This window comes from Balaenoptera acutorostrata, chromosome 20 (genome assembly GCF_949987535.1).
Source record: "Balaenoptera acutorostrata chromosome 20, mBalAcu1.1, whole genome shotgun sequence".
Lineage (NCBI taxonomy): Eukaryota > Metazoa > Chordata > Mammalia > Artiodactyla > Balaenopteridae > Balaenoptera > Balaenoptera acutorostrata.
Window position 1 is genome coordinate 38,399,375 of NC_080083.1, and position 25,799 is coordinate 38,425,173.

At 40.5% G+C, this 25,799-nt stretch overlaps 1 protein-coding gene across 3 annotated transcripts in view; it reads right to left on the reverse strand.

Moving 5' to 3' along the window:
* Positions 1 to 22,020, reverse strand: part of SPOP (speckle type BTB/POZ protein) — a 68,575-nt gene extending 46,555 nt beyond the window's left edge. For 2 of the 3 annotated variants that reach the window (XM_057536372.1, XM_057536373.1), the window contains exon 1: positions 21,857 to 22,020. The gene's annotated coding sequence lies outside the window, so the exon portion shown is untranslated. Of the gene's footprint in view, positions 1 to 1,132; positions 1,282 to 21,856 lie in introns of all 3 variants that reach the window. The other variant, XM_057536374.1, reaches the window with a different exon arrangement.
* Positions 22,021 to 25,799: the final 3,779 nt, after the last annotated feature.

Sequence of the window (25,799 nt, forward strand, 5' to 3'; positions counted from 1 at the left end):
ACAATGTAGCAAACAGGTGTATCTGAACATAAATGCAGCAAGCCCAAGTCTAAGCGCTGTTTATTTTGATAGATAATGCCAAATTGCTCAACAAAATGTTGTACCAATATATACTCCCCATCCACATGACTGACTGCTCAATTCTCCCACACCTTTGAGTACAAGGAAGCACAAAGAGTAGGTGAGAGTGAGCAACTTGTACTGCAGATTCTATTAATTCCAAGGAGATCAAGTTCTATCTTAGATCAGGATGTGGATTTAATAGCATGTATGGCTAAATTCCTCCACATATAATCTGGCCACTTTCACCTAGAGATGGATATCAGTACACTGAAAAATCAATTTAGTTCCTTATCTTCTTCACTGCCAGATGATCCCTATTAATTCAGCTGTTTATTCCCAAGTTAAATGGAATAGTACATGATCTCAGAGTTGATAAGTGTTAACAGAGCACACAGAAGTAACTCCTGGTGTATTTTTAAAGTATTTTTTAATTAAATAACTGGTATAATGTCTAGCATGGAGTAGATACTCAATAAGTAACTGTTAATTAAATTAATGAGTGTTATCCACTTTGAAAATATCATCTTAGTTTAGTAGGAAGTATTTGCAAAGGACCATATAAACATCAGGCAACTCCAGGAGGAGCACATGAGTTTCTAAAAACAAAGTAAACATATATAAAAGTTCTCATTTTACGTTTCTATAATTTGTTATTTTAAGTATTTCTTACATCTTCAGCTGTAATATGCCATCCCATGGGGGGAGGGAGCAACAACTTTGGTCTTACACTGAAATGTGGAAAAAGAAATTTAAAAAAAAATTTTAGAGCCAGGGAAATGAGGTATATCTAATGCAGTATGTTTTCAGCAGAAGCTCCCTCTAATTTTATAAGAAAAGTGGGAAAACACAATTTAGGAACACCCACTATGAGATTATTCCCGACACATAATCTTTCCTTTCCTCACCCAAGTAAACCAACCACACCCAACACTAAATCTCTTAAGAAAACTGCCCCCAGTTTCTTCTATTATCAGGGGATCACTATAAAAAAAAGCTTCACAATTTTAAGGATCAACACGAAGCACTCAAATCAAAGCCGACCTTACATACACTTACACGTAAAACTCACCAAACACAGCAAGTCCTATGCGAAGGGCCAGAAGCATCTTTCAAAATGAGGGAAGTCTTCTCAGCCCTTGCTCTGACTACACCACAAATTATCAATGGGGCCCAACTCCAGACACTGGGTTCAGAGCAGATAATCCAACAAGGCATCAACTAGGAAAGGGAGGGGCAGTTGAAGTAAATGGGAAATTAAGTCAAATATAAGGGTTACCTGGCAAGGGTCCTGCCCATGACATTATCAGAAAATCACGTGGGAGGTCCCCAAATTCCACCACTAACAACAACCAAAAAAACTCCCTTACCTGTAGGCCTTTTAAGATTGGTTGCAGCTGAAAAAAAATTAAAGTCTTCTAAGTGCTAGCAAATTCTACCTAATGGAGTTCAACGTCCCATCTACCAGAATGAACTCCACAGATTAGAAGATAAAAATTTTAGGTTAACAGTTTTCAAATAAAAATTATAAACCACAGAAAAAAACAAATATTACAATCACATAATCAAAGAGGCAGGCCTCAGACCGAGATGAATCAATTACGCTCTTCAATACAATCTACAGTTTCCAAGACACACAAGAATCTGATTCTTGGACTTGAGATTGGTATTAAGTGGCAATGGGTTAAGACAGAAAAATGATTACCTGAAACTGAACCAAAAATCAAATCCAAAGACACTCAATTTAACACTGAGCTTGCACATACTGTCACGAACAAACTAAAGCAACTATTAGTAGGGCTGCTATGTTAAGTGGCAAACTATTGTGACATAAAATAACGGGTCATAACTGGCTGGTAGACAGTCTGATAACCAAAGTGCATATTTATTGGTTACTGCCCATACTTGCCAGAAAAGTTCATCCAATCAGATCATGTAATACAAATTACTTCCAGAAGTAAGCAGTAGTTTACTTCTTTCCCCCACTGTATGAGTTTTTAATCAGCACGCACTCCATACAAGGCAAAACAGTCAAGGCACAGTCCAGTGGAGGAAGGGAGGTGTCTTAGTTTTCCATTGCTGCATAACAAATTATCAAAAATTGAAATTACATGTTCAGTGTCTTTAAGACTGCCACATAATTTATAATTAACCCAATCACTCCTAAAAATATCTCATGTCTATAAACTTTGACTTTCCCAACTGTTGTTAATTTAGCTAATTCAGAATATTTTTCTTATTCTTGGCATTAAGATACTGTTATCCTCATTCTTTACTCTAGAATGAAATTATAACTTTTATTTCATCCCTACCATACTTGAAGGAGATGAAAACATTCAAAAAGAAATTTTTTACAATTATTTAAAAAAATGCTATAGATATCTATGGTGAAAAATCATTCACAATTTATTGGTGGAAAAAAAGACTGGGTCAGTATAATCTGTAGACTCTTCAGATCCTTTTTTGCCTCTCTGTCTTCGAGTAGTGATAACCAAAGCAGGACGAGGATGGATAAATTTAAATCCACCCATTTTCTTATTTGTCAGGTTGGTCAAAGAATTGGTGAGAAAGTTTAGAAAAATTTGTTAATATGAGACTCTGGCATTATAAAAAGTTCTAAACAGATCTCGTTAAAAGGATACAAAAGCATCCACAGAACTCTGGATGCATTTATTTATTTATTTATTTAGCATTTTTATATACAGTGTAATTTACCTTTTTGTGTACAAAATTTTTTACAGAATTCACATGGAACCACCACCAAAATCAGAATACAGAACAAAATATATGCTTTCAGGCAAGTTATTAATACTCAAAAAAACTCCCTGTACCTCAGACTCCTCACCTGTAAAACACAGGTAAGAATACCTCCATCATAAGGTTACTGTGAAGATTAAATGAGTTAAATACAAGTAAAACGCTTAGAGCAGAGCCTAACACATAATAAGTGCTCAGGAAACATCAGCTATTGTTATTAGTTTTTTTTTAATTTATTTATTTATTTATTTTTGGCTGCTTTGGGTCTTCATTGCTGCACACGGGCCTTCTTTAGTTGTGGCGAGCAGGGGCCACTCTTCGTTGCAGTGTGCAGGCTTCTCATTGCGGTGGCTTCTCTTGTTGTGGAGCACGGGGTCTAGGGCCCGTGGGCTTCAGTAGTTGTGGCTCGCGGGCTCTAGAGTGCAGGCTCAGTAGTTGCGGCACACAGGCTTAGCTGCTCCGCATCATTACACAGTTACCACAGCGCCTAGTTTTTTAATAATACTCTGACACTAGGAGGGGAAGGGACTGAGCAGACACATTTTCTAGGTCATGGAAAAGACTGCTTCTCAATGTACCTTAATAAAACCCTCACCATGTACCTTAATAAAATGGTATTCTGGGGCTTCCCTGGTGGCGCAGTGGTTGGGAGTCTGCCTGCCAATGCAGGGGACGCGGGTTCGAGCCCTGGTCTGGGAGGATCCCACATGCCGCGGAGCGACTGGGCCCGTGGGCCACAACTGCTGAGCCTGCGCGTCTGGAGCCTGTGCTCTGCAACGGGAGGGGCCGCGATGGTGAGAGGCCCGCGCACCGCGATGGGGAGTGGCCCCCACTTGCCACGACTGGGGAGGGCCCTCGCACAGAAACGAAGACCCAACACAGCCAAAAATAAATAAATAAATTAATTAAAAAAAAAAAAAAAACATTTAAAAAAAAAAAAAATGGTATTCTGGTTTATCTATCAGCCCAATGTGAGTTTGGCTAGCCACTTTTCTCTGAGACCAGTCAACTCTGGTGCACCGAAGAAACAAGTTTACTTGAAAAACTGAGGAATGGATCCTAAATCCTAAAGGCCCCATCAAGTTAACGGCATCCTGAGAAGGCTTGTCAGAAGAGCTAGTCAGTCAGCTTATGACCTTGGTTCCCTCTAAAAGGCAACACTGGTCAAATATGCTTCAGTGAAAAGAATGTGATGCTAGGAGGGAGATACTTGAAGTATACCACAAATTAGCTTTAACACGATTATGTACTTTAAAGAGAAAGTCTGAATTTTAAAAAGTACTAGTCAGTTCTCAATTATCCACACTAAAGGAGGTGAAAAGTGGTGTAAATAATTCAAAACAGACAGTAAAAAAAGAAATCCTTAACATTCTACTTTAGAATGTATTATGTAATTTTTCCTATAGATTTATATCCAAAATTGCACCTGGATATGATCAACCTCACAGCATCCTCTTGAGGCTCAATCTTAGGCCACAAAATTCTTTCAAATGAAAGTCTCTAAATGTCATATAGAAGTAAAAGGTGAGAACAAATGAGTTTCCAAAAGTGAATCAGTCTAGACCTGGTAAGCCATGAGAGATCATCCAACTGAGGAATTTTGCTCCCAAAGATATGGGGGTGCATTATTGTGCCTAAGGAGCTGGAAGTGGGTATCAGCCTAACTGCAGGCCAATTTATTTCATAAAATCAAGGTATTCTTGAAAGTTTATGTAATAATCTCAAGTGCCAGAAAGGACTTCAGCAACCACCCTGTCTAAACCCTTCGATTTTACAGAAGAAACTGAGATCCACAAAAGTTGCAACATGCTGTCAAACTATATAATAAAATGAATATTTAAGTATTGGGAAGTTCATTTTTTTTTGATACATAACTGACATATAACACTGTATTAGTTTTAGGTGTACGACGTAATGATTTGATATACATATATACTGTGAAATGATTACCACAATATGTTTAGTTAATGTCCATCATTACACAGTTACCAAAAAAACGTGTGTGTGTGTGATAAGAACTTTTAAGATCTACGGGAAGTTCATTATTTAAATAATTCACTTATATAAAAAAATAACCTGTATTTCTTGCAAAAAATAGACTATTCAGTTTGCTTAAATTGGGCCACATATCTGCTTTATCTTAAAGTTCCCTACTGTACAACTTCAGATGTACCAAAAATAAAATCAGTCCTCTGGAATATAACTTAACTCCAATAGAAGCCTCTCCACTGCACCACAACATGAACCCTCCTTTCCAGTTAGTCTAGGCGCATACTCTAGCCTATTTGTCAGCTAATACACACCTTCCTCAACTTTGTTCATACCATTCTGAAGGCCAGGAACATTCTCCTACCTCGTATCTGAATACTACTCTTCTGGATCCAGGTCAGGTTCCACCTTGCCTTGAAGCATTTCCTAATCACCTCAGTTCACTCTGAATTCCCATCACATTTATTGTCACTTTCTTGGCAGTTAACAAATGTTACTTAGGATCCCTTATCTGATAATATAAGATGCCCAGGGCTTCCCTGGTGGCGCAGTGGTTGAGAGTCTGCCTGCCAATGCAGGGGACACGGGTTCGAGCCCTGGTCTGGGAAGATCCCACATGCCGCGGAGCAGCTGGGCCCGTGAGCCACAACTACTGAGCCTGCGCGTCTGGAGCCTGTGCTCCGCAACAGGAGAGGCCGCGATAGTGAGAGGCCCGCGCACCGCGATGAAGAGTGGCCCCCGCTTGCCACAACTAGAGAAAGCCCTCGCACAGAAACGAAGACCCAACAGAGCCAAAACTAACTAAATAAATAAATTAAAAAAAAAAAAAAGATGCCCAGAATTGTAATTGTTCTTTGTATGTGTTTTTCCCTACCCCCAAATTCTCTTTTGGTAGGTGTAGTGAGAACTTGGAAGAGGTATTTAAAAATCAAAACAAAACAACTTAGATGAGAAGAGGAAAACAGCTGGTAAAAGGATAAAATCGATTTTTTTCCTTTATTAAAATGTCCTTTTGGGACTTCCCTAGTGGCACAGTGGTTAAGAATCCGTCTGCCAATTCAGGGGACACAGGTTCGAGCCCTGGTCCAGGAAGATCCCACATGCCTCGGAGAACTAAGCCCATGTGCCACAACTACTGAGCCTCCACTCTAGAGCCCATGAGCCACAACTACTGAAGCCCGTGCACCTAGAGCCCACGCTCCACAACAAGAGAAGCCACCGCAATGAGAAGCCCGCGCACCGCAATGAAGAGTAGCCCCCTCTCATTGCAACTAGAGAAAGCCCGCGTGCAGCAACGAAGACCCAACACAGCCAAAAATAAATAAAATTAATTAATTAATTTTTTAAAATGTCCTTTAATGCTGTTTAAATATCTTTTCAACTATAAAGATATTAAAAGAATAATTAGGAAAATATGGAACATTGCACAACCTTCAACACAGCAATTCTGCTTCCACTTTAGGAATCCATCCTAAGGAATCAATCTGATCAGTGTATAAAGATTCATCACAGCATAATTTATAAGCAAAAATTGGAGAAAAAGGAAGTTCATTAGGAGGGAACAGACCAAATAAAATATGATGCATCCATACAACATATTTCTATGTAGTTACTTTAAAAGCGTATTAATGACATGAAAATTTTAAAGTTGTTTCTATTTTTTTCTATTTCTCCATGATTTAATAATCAGAAAAAAGCAAATCTTTTCACTTTGAAAAAAATATAGTGTAGATTTGAAATAACATAAAACTATTTACCACTTAAGTGACACACTAGCTCATGAAGAGTAATCCTTAACAATGTATCAAAGTCAACAAGTAATCAACTTCCCTGCTGTTTTCATGTTGTTTCTTCATGCCAGAAGTTTCTGAAATAATTACCAATAACTTTCATTGAAGGAAGTTTTCACCTATCCAGAGGACAGACATCTCCATAAGTGGTGACAGGATGGCAATGAGTCAAGTCATCATCAAGTCAAGTTATATTCCAAAGGTCAATGACGACGACCACCACCAACACCCCATCACCAGACCAACAAGGCAGAGGGGAAATCCACTGAGTTAGCATCTCTGATCAACAGATTTGAATACTGGAGTACATGAAGACCAAGATGGTACTCTGTGTCTTTTTGTTGACAGGATTTCAACTTCAATGGCTCCCACAGCCATTCCACTTCAGATGTTCACTGACATTCTCATACCTTAGCAAGAATCTCTTGGAATTTTTTATACTTCCCAGATGCTAACTTCCGAATTTTTCTCTCTGAACTTCTATTCCATCTACCAAGAGGAAGGGAACACTCAAGACAAGAAAGCAAGTACAAAAGCCCTGAAGGAGGACCTAGCTGGGCATCCTGGAAGAACAGAAAGAAAGCCAGTGCAGCTTGAACATGGTGCACAAAGGAAAACTGCAGAAGAAACTGAAAGGGATGATATCACAGAGGGCCCAGCAGGTCATGATACAGACTTTGGATGTTGTGTTTTCAAAAATTTTTCCACTCCCGTGGTGAACCAATCTTATGTAAATAAAACCTAGATTTATGTTTCAAAGCTCACCTGCTCTTCCAAAACCCAGTGCAATAGATTAAACTGCCTGCCTGCTAAGCAGCCTCTCTTAAATGTCAATATATGCAAAGCCAAACACTATCTTTTTTCCCAAACCAGTTCCTCCTGACTATTTTATATCTGTTAACAGACCGACCATTACCCAGGCTTGACATCTCAAAGCTATCTTTCATTCTTTGTCTACTGTCCATCCCCACTACATACTGGCTCCACAGGTCCCCAAACCTCCAACCTACTCTTTCTTTTCTAGTCCCAATGCCCCCATCCTAGTTCACACTAGCACCAATTCTTATTCAAATTACTGGAATAGGCTAAACTTTCCAGACCTTCAGGTCCTTCCCCATCAAATATATCCTATATGATGTCATTTAGATACTTTTAAGACCATCAACAAGCAGGTTATATACAAATTTATTACCTCAAGTTCTGACTTTACTTCAAGCTCCACTCACATTTCTGCCTACTTAATGTATTTATACTCAGCCTCATTCACATCTCAAATTTTAACATGTCTAAAACTGAACTCCTGACTTCTGATCTTCCCTCCAAATCCCACACCTACTCCTCTCCTATTTCCCACTCCCATCTCAGTTAAGTGGCACCTCTACCCATCCAATTACTTGAGCCCGAAACCTGGGAGTCATCCTTGACACTTTCTTCTCCCTAAACCCCCACACTCACTCTAAAATTAAACAGATTTTCTTTGACATACTTCTCAAATAATCTACTTCTCTCCATCACCTCTGCCACTGAGTTCCACCTGCAAAGATTCCTATTTAGGTGGTATGAGGTGCAGCCCAGGCTTCAGGAGCTTTAAAAGCTCCCCGGGTGATTCTGGCATGCAGCTAAGGGCTCACCCTCTGCTCTACAGGTCCTGGACTCCTACGAACCACTCCAAGCTTATTTCTACTACTTTCTCCCTTGTTCACCTAACTCCACCCACCCTGACCTCCTTGCTGGTGCCTTGAACATGCCAGGCACATACATTCCTCCTGGCTTTTGCCCTTGCTACTCCCTCTGCCTGGAGATTCTGGTTTACTCCTTCACCTTCTACTTCCACAGATATTTACTCAAATATTACTTTTGTAGTGATTTAGTGAGACATTCCCCGGCCATTCTATCTAAAATTGCAATACCCACCTCCACCTCAACGCTCAGCATCTCTTTCTCTGGCTTTATTTTTCTCCTTGGGACTTACCACATTCTAACATAACATATATTTTATTTATCTTGTTTACTGCCTGAATATGCACTTCATGAGAGCAGGGATTTTTGTCTGTTTTGTTCCTTAACTATATCCCCAGCACCTAGAACATCATCTGGCACAAGGTGGGTACTCTATTAAAAATTTAACTCCTCAGCAAGGCCTGCCCAGATTCCTCAATTAAATTTAATTTCCCCATTATCCCCCATAGTAATTGATTCCTTTCCTTCATAACATTTACAGTAATTTGTAATTATATTTTATTTGTTGAAGTTCCTTTCCTAGAATGTAAATTCCATGAGAATAGGGATTTTCCGTTTGGTTCACCACTATATACAGCATACCTCATACTTAAGTGCCACAGAGCAATTTAAAAATTTTTCGATGAATGAATTAATAAATGATTGAGGTCAAATACATTTTCTGAAAGCACATTCTGATCATGTTATTGTTTCAATCAAAAACTTCCAAAGTCTCTCCATCACTCACCACATTAAACCCTAACTGCCTGGCCTTGGTAGAAGACCTCCCACGTTCTGGGCCAATTTACTTTCCTGTCTTAGCTCCCATTTTCCCATGTGTCTTTTGCTTCAGCTACACTACACTGCTCATTATTTCCAGTATGCACCCTATACTAACACTGTATTTCCCCACCTCCACATTTTTACTCATGACATTCCTTCTGCCTGAATTCCCTTCTTATTCCTGCCTATCAAAATTCCAGCCTTTAAAATACCTACCCTTCAAAACCCAGCTCAAATGTAACCTTCACAAAGATAGTCCTCCCACCCTAACTTTCCCAATTGAATGGTCTCTTCCTCTTCTTTTTTTGTTTTTGGCCACGCCGTGGGGCTTGTGGGATCTTAATTCCCCGACCAGGGATCGATCCCGTGCCCTCTGCAGTGGAAGTGAGGAGTCTTAACCACTGGACGGCCAGGGAAGTCCCTCTTCCTCTTCTAAACACCAAAATACTGGTTTAATTCCCCACTCATTTCAGAACATACCCTCCCCCACCTTTTACAAACTCTTTTGTTTATAATTACTCAACAGATATTTGTTGAAATGAAGTCAGTTAACACCACTAGTCCCCCTTCTCTGTCATAAAACATGTTTAAATTTGGGGGGAGGGGGTGTTCTCTTTCACAAGACTCTTTAATGACCAAAAAGACTTAAAGCTGAAATAGCAGGTTCCTAGCCTTAACCTTCCCTTCTATGCTTTTTCTGAAAAGGCAAGATCTTCCCAAATGCAATTTTTGGAGCTCAGATTTTTTAATGTACTCAACTGCTTGAAAAAAAATGTTAAGCTGCACGTGCTACTATGATGACATAAATTCCATAAGCCATATTAAAATGGGTTACCCTAAGATTATGACATATTTGAAAGACTATCTGGCTAAAAATCTGAATACCTTAAATTCTGCTGTTTGAAAACGATAATTACTAGGAAAATATTTCTGTTCAACAAGAAATCTGAAACTTTTTATGATCTTTTAAGTACCCCATTCATTTCTACATCATGTTAAATGATGTTAAGTAACACTACCAGCAATCCAGTAAAATTCTACCATGAAACACTTGTTGTACCTCAAATAATAGACTTTTGTTTCCCTACCCACTGGGGTTCCCGAAGTGTAGTTCACAGATCCCTGAAAAGTCCCTTTCATTGAGTCTGTTAAGTTGAAACTATTTTCGTAATACTAAGAAACTACTGCCTTTTTCATTGTGTTGGCATTTGCACTGGTGATACAAAATCAATAATGGGTATAACTGTGGATGCCTTAGCTTAAATCAAGGTAATGGCATCAAATAGCACTAGAGTTATGTGTGTCTTTTATCATCATGGACTAGTGATCTTTTTAAAAAGTCAATTTCACTTAAAAATGTTCTTGATGAAGCAATAAAAATTATTAATTTTATTAAATCTGAGCCCTTGTACAGGTCTTTTAAATATTCTGCGTGATGAAATGGGAAGTATGCAAAAAGCACTTCTACAGGATAGTACATTGGCTGTCTCCAGGAAAAGCAATTGTGACTCTGATTAGTGAGCTAAACTAACCGCTTTTTTCATGGAACACTACTTTTACTTGGAACAAAGGGCAAACTGTGGTTATTCAGACATGAATATTTAGCAGGCAATTTCTTGAAAATGAAGTGATTCTATCCCTTCAAGGAAAACAATTGATAGTATTTGTTGCCAAAGATAAAGTCCAAGCTTTCAATCAAAAATTAAAATTTTGGAAATACAGTAGCTGCTTAATAGATGCCCAATACTTACAAATTTTTCTGATAAGAAGGACAGTGATATTAGCTAATGTGGGTTTTTTGGTATTATATTATGAAACGTGTCATTTGGAAGATCTGCTTAACTCAATGAACCAACATTTCCTAAACAACCAATGCATGATATTATAAAATCATGTATCATGATATTATAAAATTCATGTAAATCAATTTTACTGTAACAGTAACATCGATATGATTTCAGATTCCACACTGCAACCTAACTTATGAAGAAACTACCAATTATCAAGTTTTGGTGTAGTATCAGAGAATAATATGCACAACTGTCTGAAAATACTCCTCCCTTTTCCAACTACAAGTCCTTTAAGGCCATATTTTCTTCATGTATTTCAATCAAAACAATTTATCACATCAGATTGAATACAGAAGCAGATACGAGATTCTAGCTGTCTTCTATTAAACTGGATATTTCAGAGATTTGCAAAAATCTAAAAATGTCACTCTTCTAATTTTTTAAAGTTATTTTTCATAAAAATATATTATTTGTGTTAATATGATACCTTTTTAAGTAATTAATATTTTTTCATGTTTTTTGTTTTAATTTCTAATTTAGTAACTATCAATAGATATAAACCACATAAAGAAAAGCTCAATAATTTTTAAGAGTGTAAAGAGGGACTTCCCTGGTGGTCTAGTGTTAAAGAATCCGCCTTCCAATGCAGGGGACACAGGTTCGATCCCTGGTCAGGGAACTAAGATTCCACATGCTGCGGGGCAACTAAGCCCACGCACCTCAACTAGAGAAAGCCTGCTCTCCACAACTAGAGAGAAGCCTGCGCGCCGCAACGAAAGATGCCACAGTGAAGATCCCGCGTGCTGCAACTAAGACCTGATGCACCCAAATATAAAATATAATAAATAAATAAAACAAATATATATTTTTTAAAAAAAGTGTAAAGAGTTCTGAGACCAAAAAGTTTTGAGAACCACTGCTTAAGAGAATTTGCCTCTGATTCCAGCCCCAAATTGCTTTTGGTATCCTCAACCAGAGTTGAACCTGGGGCAGATATCTGGCCCAGGGGAAATCAAGCCTTAGACTGACCAAATCAGATATTGCTCAGGAATCTGAATTAAGCTTCATGGATACTGAGGTCTGTTTATGGTGGAACACTAGAGTCTAACTGCTGAAGTATTGTACTTGGAACTGTCTTGGTGCCAGCCCTTTCTGAAGCCTTGTTGTTCAGCTTTTCCTTGGATTCGACGACAGCTATTTCCTTCTGATAAATCTTTTATATGAGCTATTTTAAATAGGCTTCTTTTCCTTATGATCAAGAAAGCCTTAACACCATAGAACCTCAATGCCGTTACCAAAAGTGTTTCATCTGGTGTCCTTGTATGAGACAACAAATTATAACAAGATTCTCCTCCATCTGAAGACCATATTCCTATACAAAAAAAAAATATCGGGCTTCCCTGGTGGTGCAGTGGTTGAGAATCTGCCTGCCAATGCAGGGGACACAGGTTCGAGCCCTGGTCTGGGAAGATCCCACATGCCACGGAGCAACTAGGCCCGTGCGCCACAATTACTGAGCCTGCGCGTCTGGAGCCTGTGCTCCACGACAAGAGAGGCCACGATAATGAGAGGCCCGCGCACCGCGATGAAGAGTGGCCCCCACTTGCCGCAACTAGAGAAAGCCCTCGCACAGAAACGAAGACCCAACACAGCCATAAATAAATAAATAAATAAATAAAGATTAAAAAAAAATCACTCCAACAAAACTAAAAATTGAATGGAAATTATTGGCTCATTCAGAATAAGAGACAAACTTAATGACCAGCTGCTAGATAAGGGAGGTTTGATTTTTTTCTCTCTTTTGGAGAAGGCCATTATAGATCATGTCAATACAATTTAGACAGCAAATGGCTTCAACGAAATACACCAATCTGACAGGGTTTTTCAGAGAGGCTGATGAACAGAAAAAGAACAAGGTAGTGAGACCTGCCCTACCAGATATGAACAACTATTATAAAGCTATGATAATTAAGGCAGTGTAGTACCAGCACAAGATATGCAAACAGACCAATGGTACAGAATATAGAGAACACAGACACAAATCCTCACATATTCGGAAACACGTAGGTGGTATTTAAAGTTGTAGGGGGCAAACATGACTATTCAATAAATGATGGTGGCGTATCAGGTTATCCTATGGAAAGAAAATTAAATCCCTACTTTGGGTTATCCTTATGAAAATAATTAGGTCCCTACTTAACACCAAGCATCAAAATAAATTCTAGGTGGATTAGAAACCTAAATGTGAAAAACATAACTTTAAACCTTGTAGAAGAAAGTACAGGATGTAACTATTACCTGACAAGAAACACACACCATAAAAAAAAAAAAAATCCTACTTTAAAGTTTAAACTTAGTTTCAATAAAAGATAAAGTTAAAAAACAAAATATACCCATTATGGATGGCTATTATTTTTTTTAAAAAAGCAGAAAATAACAAGTGTTGCCAAGGATGTAGAGAAACTGGAACCCTTGTGCACTATTGGTAAGAATGTAAGATGGTGCAGCCATTACATTAAACTGTATGGAGGTTCCTTAAAAAAAGTAAAAATAGAATTAACATATAATTCAGCAATTCCACTTCTGGGTATATACCCAAAAGAATTGAAATCAGGGTCTCAAAGAGATATTTGCCTGCCTATGTTCAGAGCAGCATTATTCACAACAGCAAAAGGTGGTAGCAACCCAAGTGTCCATTGGTGGATGAATGGATAAACAAAATGTAATTACACACATACAAAGAAGTATTATTCAGCCTTGGAAAGGAAGGAAATTCTGACACATGCTAAAATATGGATGAACCTCATGGACATCACGCGAAGTGAAATAAGCCAGATACAAAACGACAAATACGGCATGATTCCGCTCATATGAAGTATCTAAAGTAGTCAAAATCATAGAAACAGAAAGTAGTACCTGTTTCTAAATACCAAGAAAAGGATTATGTAAATCTCAAATTAAGGAGATGAATGATTACATATACATCTTTTTTTTTCTTACAAATAAATAGACAGATTGATAGGAGGAATTAGAGGTCTTCAGAGAACTACTGCAAGCCCTTCTTTGATGTAGCTGGTGCCACAGCCTGAAGATTTATGCCAACAGCTTCTTAGAAAGCAACAGTCAAGAATAAAGGTCTCTGGGACTTCCCTGGTGGTCCAGTGGTTAAGTCTCTGCGCTTCCACCGCAGGGGGTGTGGGTTCGATCCCTGGTCAGGGAACTAAGATCCCGCATGCCGTGCGGTGTGACCAAAAAATAAAAAACTTTTTTAAAAGAGTTGTTCGGACTTCCCTGGTGGCGCAGTGGTTAAGAATCCGCCTGCCAACGCGGGGGACACGGGTTCGAGCCCTGACCTGGGAAGATCCCACATGCCGTGGAGCAGCTAAGCCCGTGCGCCACAACTACTGAGCCTGCGCCCTAGAGCCCACGAGCCACAAGTGCTGAGCCCACATGCCACAACTACTGAAGCCCGTACACCTATAGCCCGTGCTCTGCAGCAAGAGAAGACACTGCAATGAGAAGCCTGTGCGCTGCAACGAAGAGTAGCCCCCGCTCGCCGCAACTAGAGAAAGCCCGCACACAGCAACGAAGACCCAATGCAGCCAAAAATAAATAAATAAATAAAATAAATTTTTTTTTAAAGTGTTTAAAAAAAAAAAAAAAGAATAAAGGTCTTCACAGTCAAGCAACAGTTACTGTCCGAATGTAAAATTCCCATTCTGTGGTCTGCATCCAGCTCTCCGAAAGCGGCATGACCAACTTTGCCACACAGAGCAACTAAACAACTCCTGCCAATTCTATTAAAACATGACCATAGTTGTAAGAATGAAGGCCCAAGTGTTTCCTAAAGAGGCTAAACTTCAGAATCTTTTTTCCTATAATGGGAGTTTGTCAAAAACAAAAGTAAAAGAAGCTACTGGATCTTAGTAGCAAATGTATCACCATAGTCTTTCAGAGTGATTCACCATGACTGAAAACAAACACAAGAAACAGGTGTGCTTCCCTGAATACACAACCAGAATTTAATATGGAGGCAGTATTGTTATGAAAGTAGGTTAAGAATAACCTTATAAAATCTGAAAGTAAATACGACAAGATGGTAAAAAGAAAAATGAATTTCAGATGAATATCAGAATACTGTTATTGTCAGGCTTTGAGTAACCTGAAATCAGTAAGTTACTCAAAATACCACTGTAACGGTAAGAATCTTATAAATCATTTTCTGCTAAGGCAGGAATTAGTTTAGCCCCTAAAACAGTTTTAGAATGTAGTTCCACTGTATCTTTCATTTATATTAACCTTCATTAGTGTGGTGGATTTTCAGAAAACACTGTGGATGCATCAACATGTCTGCGTCCACAGCACACGATAAAAATCCACAGGGTCCAGCGCTGTTCCACACCCTGTGTTAAGACAGCTAGATATCAGAGTTCATGGCCTATCTGAAAATCTTCCCTAATTAAGAAAAATTTGTCTCTTTTTTATGATGAAATCTAGTGATAATGAAAAAAACATGCTATTACAGCATAATCTTACATAACAGTCCAACTGTGTTGGAGAAATGTGTGTAATTGAGGAAAAGGGAGGAAAGACAAACACATACTTGTACATATATACATATACATACAAAGATTTATAACAATCAAAACCCCATATCCCCAAGATACTATATACAAATTATCAGTTTCTAAATTTCATCCTGTGTACCTTTCTATCTCAGAAAAAAAGCAAGGTCGCTCATGAGAGAAGAAACTACCCAGTCTCCTCTATAGCTAACCTTATATTAACGATGTGGGGGTGGGAAGCAATGTTCTCTTCAGACATACTACCTGTCTTCACAAAGACTATTCAAGATAAGAAATCTGTGAGGTCTCAGATTCAGAATCCAGCAATGCCAGTGGCACAGAAGTGAGTCAAACACTAGGTGCATTGTGTTAAAAGAAAGGCACCTTTAGTTTTTAGAATTTGGTGCCAGAAACTCCCTAGGGAGATGAACAACATAATTTATTAAAAGGGAAGAAAATGTAATCAATGTATATATAAATGTACGGAGGTGAGGTGAGGGGACATTTGAGACAAGAAAAATACAAAGTGATCCAGGGACTTCTTTTACTAGAAGCACTCATACACCAAGCTTAAGGGTTCCCATAGGTCAAATATGGGACATTTTGAGTATCAAAAAAAGGTTATAATTATTGGTAAAACAGAGACTAAATTAAAATCCACGAGTTTATAATGATACTAAAACCAAGAGAGCAAGAAAAAGAAACAATTCATTTGCTATCATTAAAGGTATACCAACTCCTTACTCAGAAAATTGCTAAAGGGAAAATTAAGAATTTACCTGAACTTTTGGGAAGAAATTATAATTTATTCCTAACTGATGAGGGAAATCTTTACAGAAGATGGAAGGCAAAGGAATGGCAGAATTAGAAAATTATCATTTTGTAATAACCAAAGAAATAACTGATTCAGGCAAGGATCGTCATCAGAAGGTGAAAGGTTGCTGGAGAAGTAAAATAGTATCATGCCAAAGTGTCACCACTCTACAGATTACGTGCTAATTACAAAGGGGAAAAAAGTCTTTACAGTGAAGAGACCTGGTATTTATGATCTTGAACAAACAAATTCATCACCATTAACAGTCAGACATTATGACATGATGTTTCTCTTACTGTGATGTGATACGAGGTACACAGCATCACCTATGAAGTATTATTACCAAAAATGTTTAACCTGAATCTAACCAAGATTTCACTGCCAGTTTGTAGGAAATACAGGGATAAAGGAACAAATTAAATGAAACTGTGAGGAAAACACTCAGAAAATTCCAGAAGTGATATGTTATACAAGACAGATGGCCTGGTCTCTTCAAAAAGGCAATACTGCATGGCTCCTAAATAAAGGGTTCTAGATTGAGAAAGAGACTAAAGACGGGACTTCCCTGGCGGTCCAGTGGTTAAGACCTCACCTTCCAATGCAGGGGGTGCGGGTTCGATCCCTGGTCGGGGAGCTAAGATCCCACATGTCTCGTGACCAAAAAACCAAAACATACAAAAAACCCAGAAGTGGGCTTCCCTGGTGGCGCAGTGGTTAAGAATCCGTCTGCCAATGCAGAGGACACGGGTTCGAGTCCTGGTCCAGGAAGATCCCACATGCTGTGGAGCAACTAAGCCCGTGTGCCACAACTACTGAGCCTGCACTCTAGAGCCCATGCTCTGCAACAAGAGAAGCCACAACAGTGAGAAGCCCGCACACCACAACAAAGAGTGCCCCCAGCTTGCCTCAACTAGAGAAAGCCCATGAGCAGCAACGAAGACCCAACACAGCCAAAAGTAAAAACAAATTAATAAATAAATTTATTTAAAAAAAAAAACCGGAAGCAATATTGTGACAAATTCAATAAAGACTTTAAAAAAAAAAAAGAGACTAAAGAGACATGTCTGGGGCTTCCCTGGTGGCGCAGTGGTTAAGAATCCGCCTGCCAATGCAGGGGACACGGGTTCGAGCCGTGGTCTGGGAAGATCCCACATGCCGCGGAGCAAGTGGGCCCGTGAGCCACAATTACTGAGCCTGCTGGTCTGGAGCCTGTGCTCCGCAACAAGAGAGGCCGCGATAGTGAGTGGCCCCCGCCTGCCACAACTAGAGAAAGCCCTCGCACAGAAACGAAGACACAACACAGCCATAAATTAATTAATTAATTAATTTTTTAAAAAATTTTAAAAAAAAGAGACATGTTTGGAGAAAAAAATACCAATAGCTAACAAGTGTTGTATTGGAGACAACTGGGAAAATCTGAACATGAACTGAATATTAGATGGTATTAGGAAAGTATTGTTAATTGCCTCAGCTGTGACAATGTAAGAACAATTAACTAAAACAATGTCTTTATTTTAAAAAGATGCATCTACAGTAAAGTATTAAAGTATTAAGGTGTCATGATATCTACAATATAAAGATTTATATATTATATGTAAACACACATGCACATACATAGATAAAGCAAATATAGAAAACATGAAAAATTGTTGAATCTAGGGGATAACTGGTATAAAGGTGATAACGGTACTGTTCTTTCAATTTTTCTGTATGTTTAAAATTTTTCACCTAAGCAGCTGTTAAGGGGGGGGGGGCCTCAAAATGTACTTCCTCCCAGAAGGCCTTCCAAATGACCTCACCTCTAAATCTTAATCGCTTCTTTACAAAGTCCTCTCAGCATGGAACACATATTTCTGTTCCTGTTCTGTTTTCTAATTGTTCTCTTATAATTTGATATACTCAGATTTGGTTTTCCAATAAAATTGTAAGCTCCTTCCAGCACAGACATCTTTTAATTCTTTTCTATTTTCTCACAGCTCATAGCGAAACACGAATTCTGCAATTAGCAGACTTTTTTAAAGTACCAGTAGCGAACCAGTTTTCAAGGCAGAAACAGAGATACAGATGTAGAGAATAAATGTCTGGACACCAAGTGGGGGGGGCGGTGGGATGAACTGGGAGATCGGGATTGACATATATACGCTAATATGTATAAAATAGATAACTAATGAGAACCTGCTGTATAGCACAGGGAACTCCACTTCGCTGTACAGTAGAAACTAACACATTGTAAAACAACTATACCCCATTAAAAAAAAACAAGGAAATAAAATAAAAATTAAAAAAAAAAAAGTACCAGTAGCAGTATTCTGTGCAGGCACTCAGAAAAGCACCTTAACTAACTGGGTTAGCTTTTCAATTCCTCAACAGAATGGCAGTTCACTCGTATAAACAATTTTGAGTCACTGCTATCAAAAAGAGATCATCAAACATCACTTATGGGCTTACAGAATTTCACATAGAGAAACTAGCAGCAAGAGTTAAAGGGAGAAATTAGAATATAGGTTCTACATGTCTTCCTAGCATTGTTAATGGATTTCCCGTGTTACCCAAGCATACAACTTTATTCTCATGACATTATTCTTCAGTCCAACAATGTCTATCACCACCACCCCCATCTGCAAAACAGTGACAGTATTTATCCACAACTCCTGGGTGTAATGAATCTTAACAAGCTACATAATGAACTTTAAAAACTTAGATAAAAGAGTGCACAGACTTTTTTTTTTTCTTTTTTTGGCCGCGCGCGTGGCATGCAGGAACTTAGGTCCCTGACCAGGGATCAAACCCATACCCCCTGCAGTGGAAGCATGGATTCTCAACCACTGGGCCACCAGGGAAGTCCCCTGCACAAAGATTTTTAAAATTTGATAATACAGTGTTGGTGAGAAAAGAGGCAGACTCGTACACTGCAGGCAGGAATATAAATACAACCTCCATGGAAAGCAGTTTAGCGATATCTAACAACATTAAAAATGCATATATCCTTCCACTAGGAATTTATCCAACAGACACCCATGTACATAAAAAGTACCTACAAGGAGTTAATTGTAGCACTGAAAACAACCTAAGTACCCAATAAGAGCTGGCTGAATAACAGTACATCTATACAGTGGAATATCTGCCATCTTTCAAAAAGGGAGAGGTACTCTATGTACTATATGAAATGACAGCCAAGATATACTCAGTAAAAAAAAAGGAAAGTGCAGAATAGTGGGTATAGTATCTTATCATTTGCATAAACAACAAATAAAAACAAAATACCAACGAATACCTAGTTGTACATGCTTATAAAAGCATTATCTCTCGAAAGGTAAACAAGATACAGGTAACAACAGTTTCCTTTGAGGGAGGTAACTAGAAGGATGAAAGGAGGACAGGAGAAGAAAGAGTCTTCCCTCTCTCTGTGTAGCGTTTGAGTTTTGTTTCATATGTATGTATATGTGTTACCCATTTTAAAGAGTTATTTTTTTAAACATGGCTCTGCACCAATTCGAATTATTTAATTAATACTTATCTTAACCTAAAAGCATTTCATGTCTTCATACCATGAAAATTTTACATGAGACTTCAGTAAATTCAACCAGATAAAAACAAAGCATCCTGCAGGACAGAAGCCTACTGAGAAGAGAAATGGACATTTATTACCTCCATAGCTTTACTTCAAGATTTTACCAGACTACCTGATGGAAGTCTGGACATAGCCAACATTAAACATCTCCAAGCACCAAACTAACCACTATGAAGAGCTCTAAAAGGAGAAGTCCCAAAGTACCAAATGGACACCAACCACCCCCAGCCTAAGTGTGAAGCTGTCACAATAACTTACACTCCTCAGTCTTCACACAAGGAAAAAAAAGATGAGTCTCCAGCTCTTTCACAGGACACAAGAAGATATATGCCCCCCAAATTCCTGTGCTTCCTCTGTGTCCTCTCTTGGCTCCAGCTGTAACCATGGCAACAGAACACAGCACAAAAGACAGCTGAACCATGAGAAGGCCAGAGTTAAATGGGGAAGTGAAAAATATATATATATACTTTAAGGCCCAAGAACATAAGGTCCTAGAGTTAAGAATGGCAGCAAAAAAAAAAAAAAAAAAAAAAAAAAAGGCTTGAGGCGAATACCAAAGAAAGAACACAAAGGAAAGAGAAGAGAAAATAAGGCTCACTAATAATATGTCCCATTCCTAAGTTATCCAGATAGGAGACAAGGTTGGCAAAGACAACTGAAAAACACAGAAAATGTGAACACACACACACCCAACAATTTAGTTATTCATTTCAATGCTATTCAGCAAACCTTTTGCTTGTAAGAGTTTATTAACTCCTCACTCTGTTCTGATGGCAGAGGTAAGAAGCAGCAAGTATCCAAAGCAGTGGCAACACAGGAAGAAGCAAATTAAGGGACCACGTATAATCTGCCAACGGAAAACCCAGGTTCTATAACACTGAAATATTATTGTACCTTAAAGTTAACTTTTAAAAATTGCTCTTTGTTATTTGCAAATGTGAAAGAAACACCACTCTTGTTACTTAAAATTAAAACTTCCACTGGGTAATTTATTGTCCACCAGTAGTTTCAGATTGCTTGTGTTTTCATGTGCTGTTCAGAGCATCAATAATGTACAGCTAAAACGAAAGCGCTAAGGAAGATCTTTTACCAAAAAAGAGGCAAATAGGTCACACAAAGTAGGAGGGCTGGAGATGAGAGAACCCTGACGTCTTGATTTACAATTACTACTCTAAGCCTTATACCCTTCGCTCTTTATCTAGTTCTGTGAGAATAATAAATAATTTTACTAAACGAAAACTCCCCTTACTTTCTTTTTTATGACCCTAGTCCTCCTTAGAAAGGCTACCAAAATCCCCTGCCAGAATAATTGAATGGGTTGGGGCACCTACTCCTAAATTTAGGGGAAGTTTGCATTAAAGATACAACATGACAATGGGAGTATCCGAGGAAAGAAAAATAATACTAAAACTAGAAGTTGCAGTGACAGTTTCAAAAGAAGTGTCAGCGTGGGGCATGTTGGCTCTGGGAGGCGTTTGTAGCCTGGCAGTCTCTAGGACAACACAAGATGCGAACGGTGCTTTGTCATAAACTCCCTCAAATAATTTAAATTCTCCCTTTTGGATAAAAGCAACAAGCTCACTATCTGGCACCAAGTCTAGCCCACTGCCCGGGAAGAAGGCAGGCGCGTGGTCAAGGGTCTCTTTACCCCGCAGGTCGCTGCAACACAGCGATGCGCATGCGCCCCGAGGGCAGCGAACAAGCACCCCGGGCTCGTTCACACTCGCGCATGCGCAGTCACCCATCTCGCCGCAGGCGACAGCTCACTATTTGGCAAGGGGGATGGGGCTGGGAAAATTATGGGGGGGCCGAAGGCGGGGCGCGTTTACGGTTGATTAGGCTCTGGCATTCGCGGGCCACGTAACCCGGCATGTGGGAAATGGGGCAGAGAAGAGTTATGTGCGGCGGGGGGGGTGGGGGGGGGGCGGGAGTGGGGGGGGTCAGTCACCCCTTAAGGGAGACGCCCCCCCCACTCCGACAGGACAACCCTCTTCCTCGACTCTCCTCCCCCCACTCACCTGAGAGCGGCGGCGACAGCTGCTGGTTCCCGTCCCCCTGCACTCGCCTCATACTGTCCGCAACATCCGGGACCTGCGGAACCGCCGATACACAAATACACACACGGAGCGCGCGCGCGCGCGCGCACACACACACACACACACACACACACACCGAAACACACCAGCCGGGGCGTCAATGGCGTCAGCACGTCGACGCAGCGAGCGCGTACCCGCCGGGCCCCACCCCGCGCGGCCTCCGCCCCCTCTACTCCCCTCCCCTCCCCTCCCCTCCCCTCTCTGGGTTCTCATGCCCCTCCTCCCTCTGCTTTAAGGCTCCGCCTACCTCCCCTAGTGCGCATGCGTCCCGGTTCTCACCAGGGCCCGAGGATTTGCGGGGAAGGAGGGGCCTGAGAAGAAAGAGGCGGGAACTCGGAGGGGGTCGCGTGTAGGGTGCGGCAGGCTTCGCAGAGGTGCGAGGACCAAATAGAGTGGGAGTGGGGTGGCCGTAACAACAAAGGCATTTAACAACAGCAACTTATACTTGCAAGCAGGGTGTGGATTACTAACGACTTTACCTCATTTTTTTCTAACCAACTGTCAGTAAAATATTTTTTAGACTTTATGATGATGTTAGAGACTCTTTTAAGTAACATAAAACTGAGCATTTGGAAACAGAAAGGAGAAGGACCGTTCTTTTGAGGGAAGGCAGGCATATAGGTGGCTTAACTGAAAGGAAGCTGATTCAGTGACAATTTATTGTCTTGGACACCTGGGTCCCCAGCTGGTCTTACATCCTAGCTCCCCAAGGGCTATCGTTGATTCCTGAGTTGAGTAAAAGAAAAAAGTCTCAGGGATTTCCCTGGTGGGCCAGTGGTTAGGACTCCACGCTTCCACTGCAAGGGGCATGGGTTCAATCCCTGGTCGGGGAACTAAGATCCCACATGCCGTGCAGTGCGGCCAAAAAAAAAGAAAGTCTCAGAGCATCTTGGCCCTGGGAGAAAAAAGTCATCTCCACGTTATTACGTTAGAGTAATAATGTCAGTAATGGGATATTTGTTATTGTTACAATTCTTTCCTTTAGCTTCAACTTTAAAAAATTATTCTTACTGAATCAAGACAAATAATCTGGAACAGGCGTTGTCTCTTTTCCATACTGAGATTGTATCATTACGTAGACACGCACACAAATGCACGAGAAGCCATTGTATCCAAAAGAGCAACCAGATGAATCTATGGGTGGTGGGGTGACAAAGTGTGGGCCCTGCCTTGGGGATAGCTACCGGAAGCTCTGCTTCTGTGGGACTGTCTCCTGCCACATGCATCCTGGCTCCAGGTGGCTGGTGAGTCTGTTCAGCAGGGAAAGCTGGGAGCCCATGAGCAAAGCCACAGGGGAGGCTGTGACAGTGCCAGGCTGCCTTCCACTTTCAAATACGCAAGCACACCCTAAATTCCACAGCTTAAAATGTCCTAGGAATGACGGACAAAACACTCTAAACTCCTTAAGCTTGCTCAACCCATATTTCAGCCAAAATGATCAAGAAATGGAGATCCTAAATTCAACAATGATGTGGTTACTGTGCCTGCCCCACTTAAAACAAGAAGCACTTTCGTCACCTATTAGGCTGGTGCCTGAAACTTTCCAATTAGATTCCACTCATCATCATCAACAAACATTTCATTCTGTTAGCTGAAGCCAGCGAGGTTTTTGGTCCTTGGGAAGCATCAGAGTGCCCCACAGGCAACCCAGTAACCAGTTACAAGTAACTGATTCCTAGTGTCACTGAAACTGTTCAGTTCCTGTTCTTTTGACTTCAGATTTCACGGGATGACAGGGAAGAAAGAAAAGGGGTACTGCTTGGAGGGAGGAGCATGGAGGTGGGAAGGGGTGCAGAAGGAGGAAACTGGAGGCACGGACAACATACTTTAGCTACCTTACAATTGGGGCTAATCATTACAGTTTAGTCAGATTCTGCCTGGGACCTGGGAAGTGACTCCTCAGAGCTGGTGAGTCTGCGCCAGCAGCTTGTCCAGGCTGGCCCTGAATCTCCAGAGAGCTAGAAGGACATAAGAGTCCTTTCTCCATCTGTAGCCTGGTGTGATGAGGCTCCCATTCTACTGTGGGGACCATACCGCCCACCTGAGATGTGATCCCACCAGCCTCTGTACAAAGGACTTCGATTTGGTGTGGATCTGATTAAACGACTGTAGATGTCCTTGGAAGCACTGTGTGGAAGAATTTTAAACAGCTTCTCCTTTTTAATATGCACTTCCTCTTCAGTTTTAATTATTTTGTTCCTACATTTTCCCTTTCAATTTACTAAAATCTAGAAATGTAATTAGAGCAGAGGCTGGGCTCAGAGAAAGCTGCCAGGATTTCTACAGCATGATTAAATACACTAGGCATCCCTTTAGTGTGGGGCTGAAAAATAGGATTCTCATTATTATCTTTCCTTATCCAGGAAAGAATCAGTACCATGTACAGATACGGATTTATTGAAAACGCAGCACTAATTAAAAACTCAGGGCTTCCCTGGTGGCGCAGTGGTTGAGAATCTGCCTGCTAATGCAGGGGACACGGGTTCGAGCCCTGGTCTGGGAAGATCCCACATGCCGCGGAGCAGCTGGGCCCGTGAGCCACAATTGCTGAGCCTGCGCGTCTGGAGCCTGTGCCCCGCGACGGGAGGGGCCGCGATAGAGAAAGGCCCGCGCACCGCGATGAAGAGTGGCCCCCGCTTGCCGCAACTGGAGAAAGCCCTCGCACGAACCGAAGACCCAACACAGCCAAAAATAAATAAATAAATAAATAAATAAGAAAATCCTTTAAAAAAAAAAAAAAAAAAACTCACCCAGCCTCTTGATGAGGTCTGGGGGGGAAAGTGCAGTTATTTAATTATTTCCTCCATTTACTGTTTTGTTGTTGTAACCACAAGCAAGAAACCCCCTCTTCTCTCCCCTCAGGAGGGACTTAATGAGGCTTTTATCTATGCAACAACAATCAAGCTTACAATGGCACCAATTCAACTCACTGCTCTTTGTCATGGTAGGAAACATGCAGAACTTGTTTTCTTAATCCAAAACACAAATGACAAAGTGTTCTTTGGCCATCATGAGCCAGGTCTGGGCAAGGAATCTGTCCCAAAGACCCCTAGACGTCTGGTATTTATTCTGCCAATGAGGATCTTCAGCTCCATTTTACAGTCCAATAAGCAAAGGCATGGTTTCCCCTGAAGGTGGTGTAGGGGAGGTAGAGGCAGGCAGGAATGAATAGAAGATGAGTGCCTGGATAGGAGGTGGAAATTCAGGAAGGACGATCCTTACTAGGGGCATGGTCCTGTCTAAAGTGACAGATGACACCCCCTGGGGTACAGATATAAGACCACACTCAAGGAAGCATACCAACAAGAACACACTGATGAGGTTGTGCTAGGGCTGTGATGGGGTTAGTAGAAAACTGGCAGCGATTAAACATTTATTGATTGATTGAATTTCATAGTGAAGCAGCTGTGGCTTAATGAATGAGCTCCAGCCGCCTCGGAGACTCAAGTTCAAACCCAGCACTATCGCTTTCTATGTATAAACTTGGACGAACCTCGCTGAGCCTGTTTTTCCATATGAACGATGGAGAAAATAATGCTCACCATATCATAATGTTGTGAGGATTAACTGAAATAATATATGAACATAGCACAGTCCCTCTACACAGAATAGAATAGACCCCGCTTATTTACGGATGTGTTACTGAATGTGGATTTGGGGGTAAGTGTTCACATGCCTGCTGATCTTCAAGCCTCACTCTAATCAGTGTGCCATCCTTGCTCCTTTCCTTTACGCCCTTCTTTAGAATTCTTCAGGAAGCATGGAATCAAAGAAAGCAGCACGGGCTTCTCGGCCAGAACACTGACACTCGCTAGCCAGGGTCCCTGAACAAGCTCCTTGACCTCAGGGTCTGTTTCCTCACAGA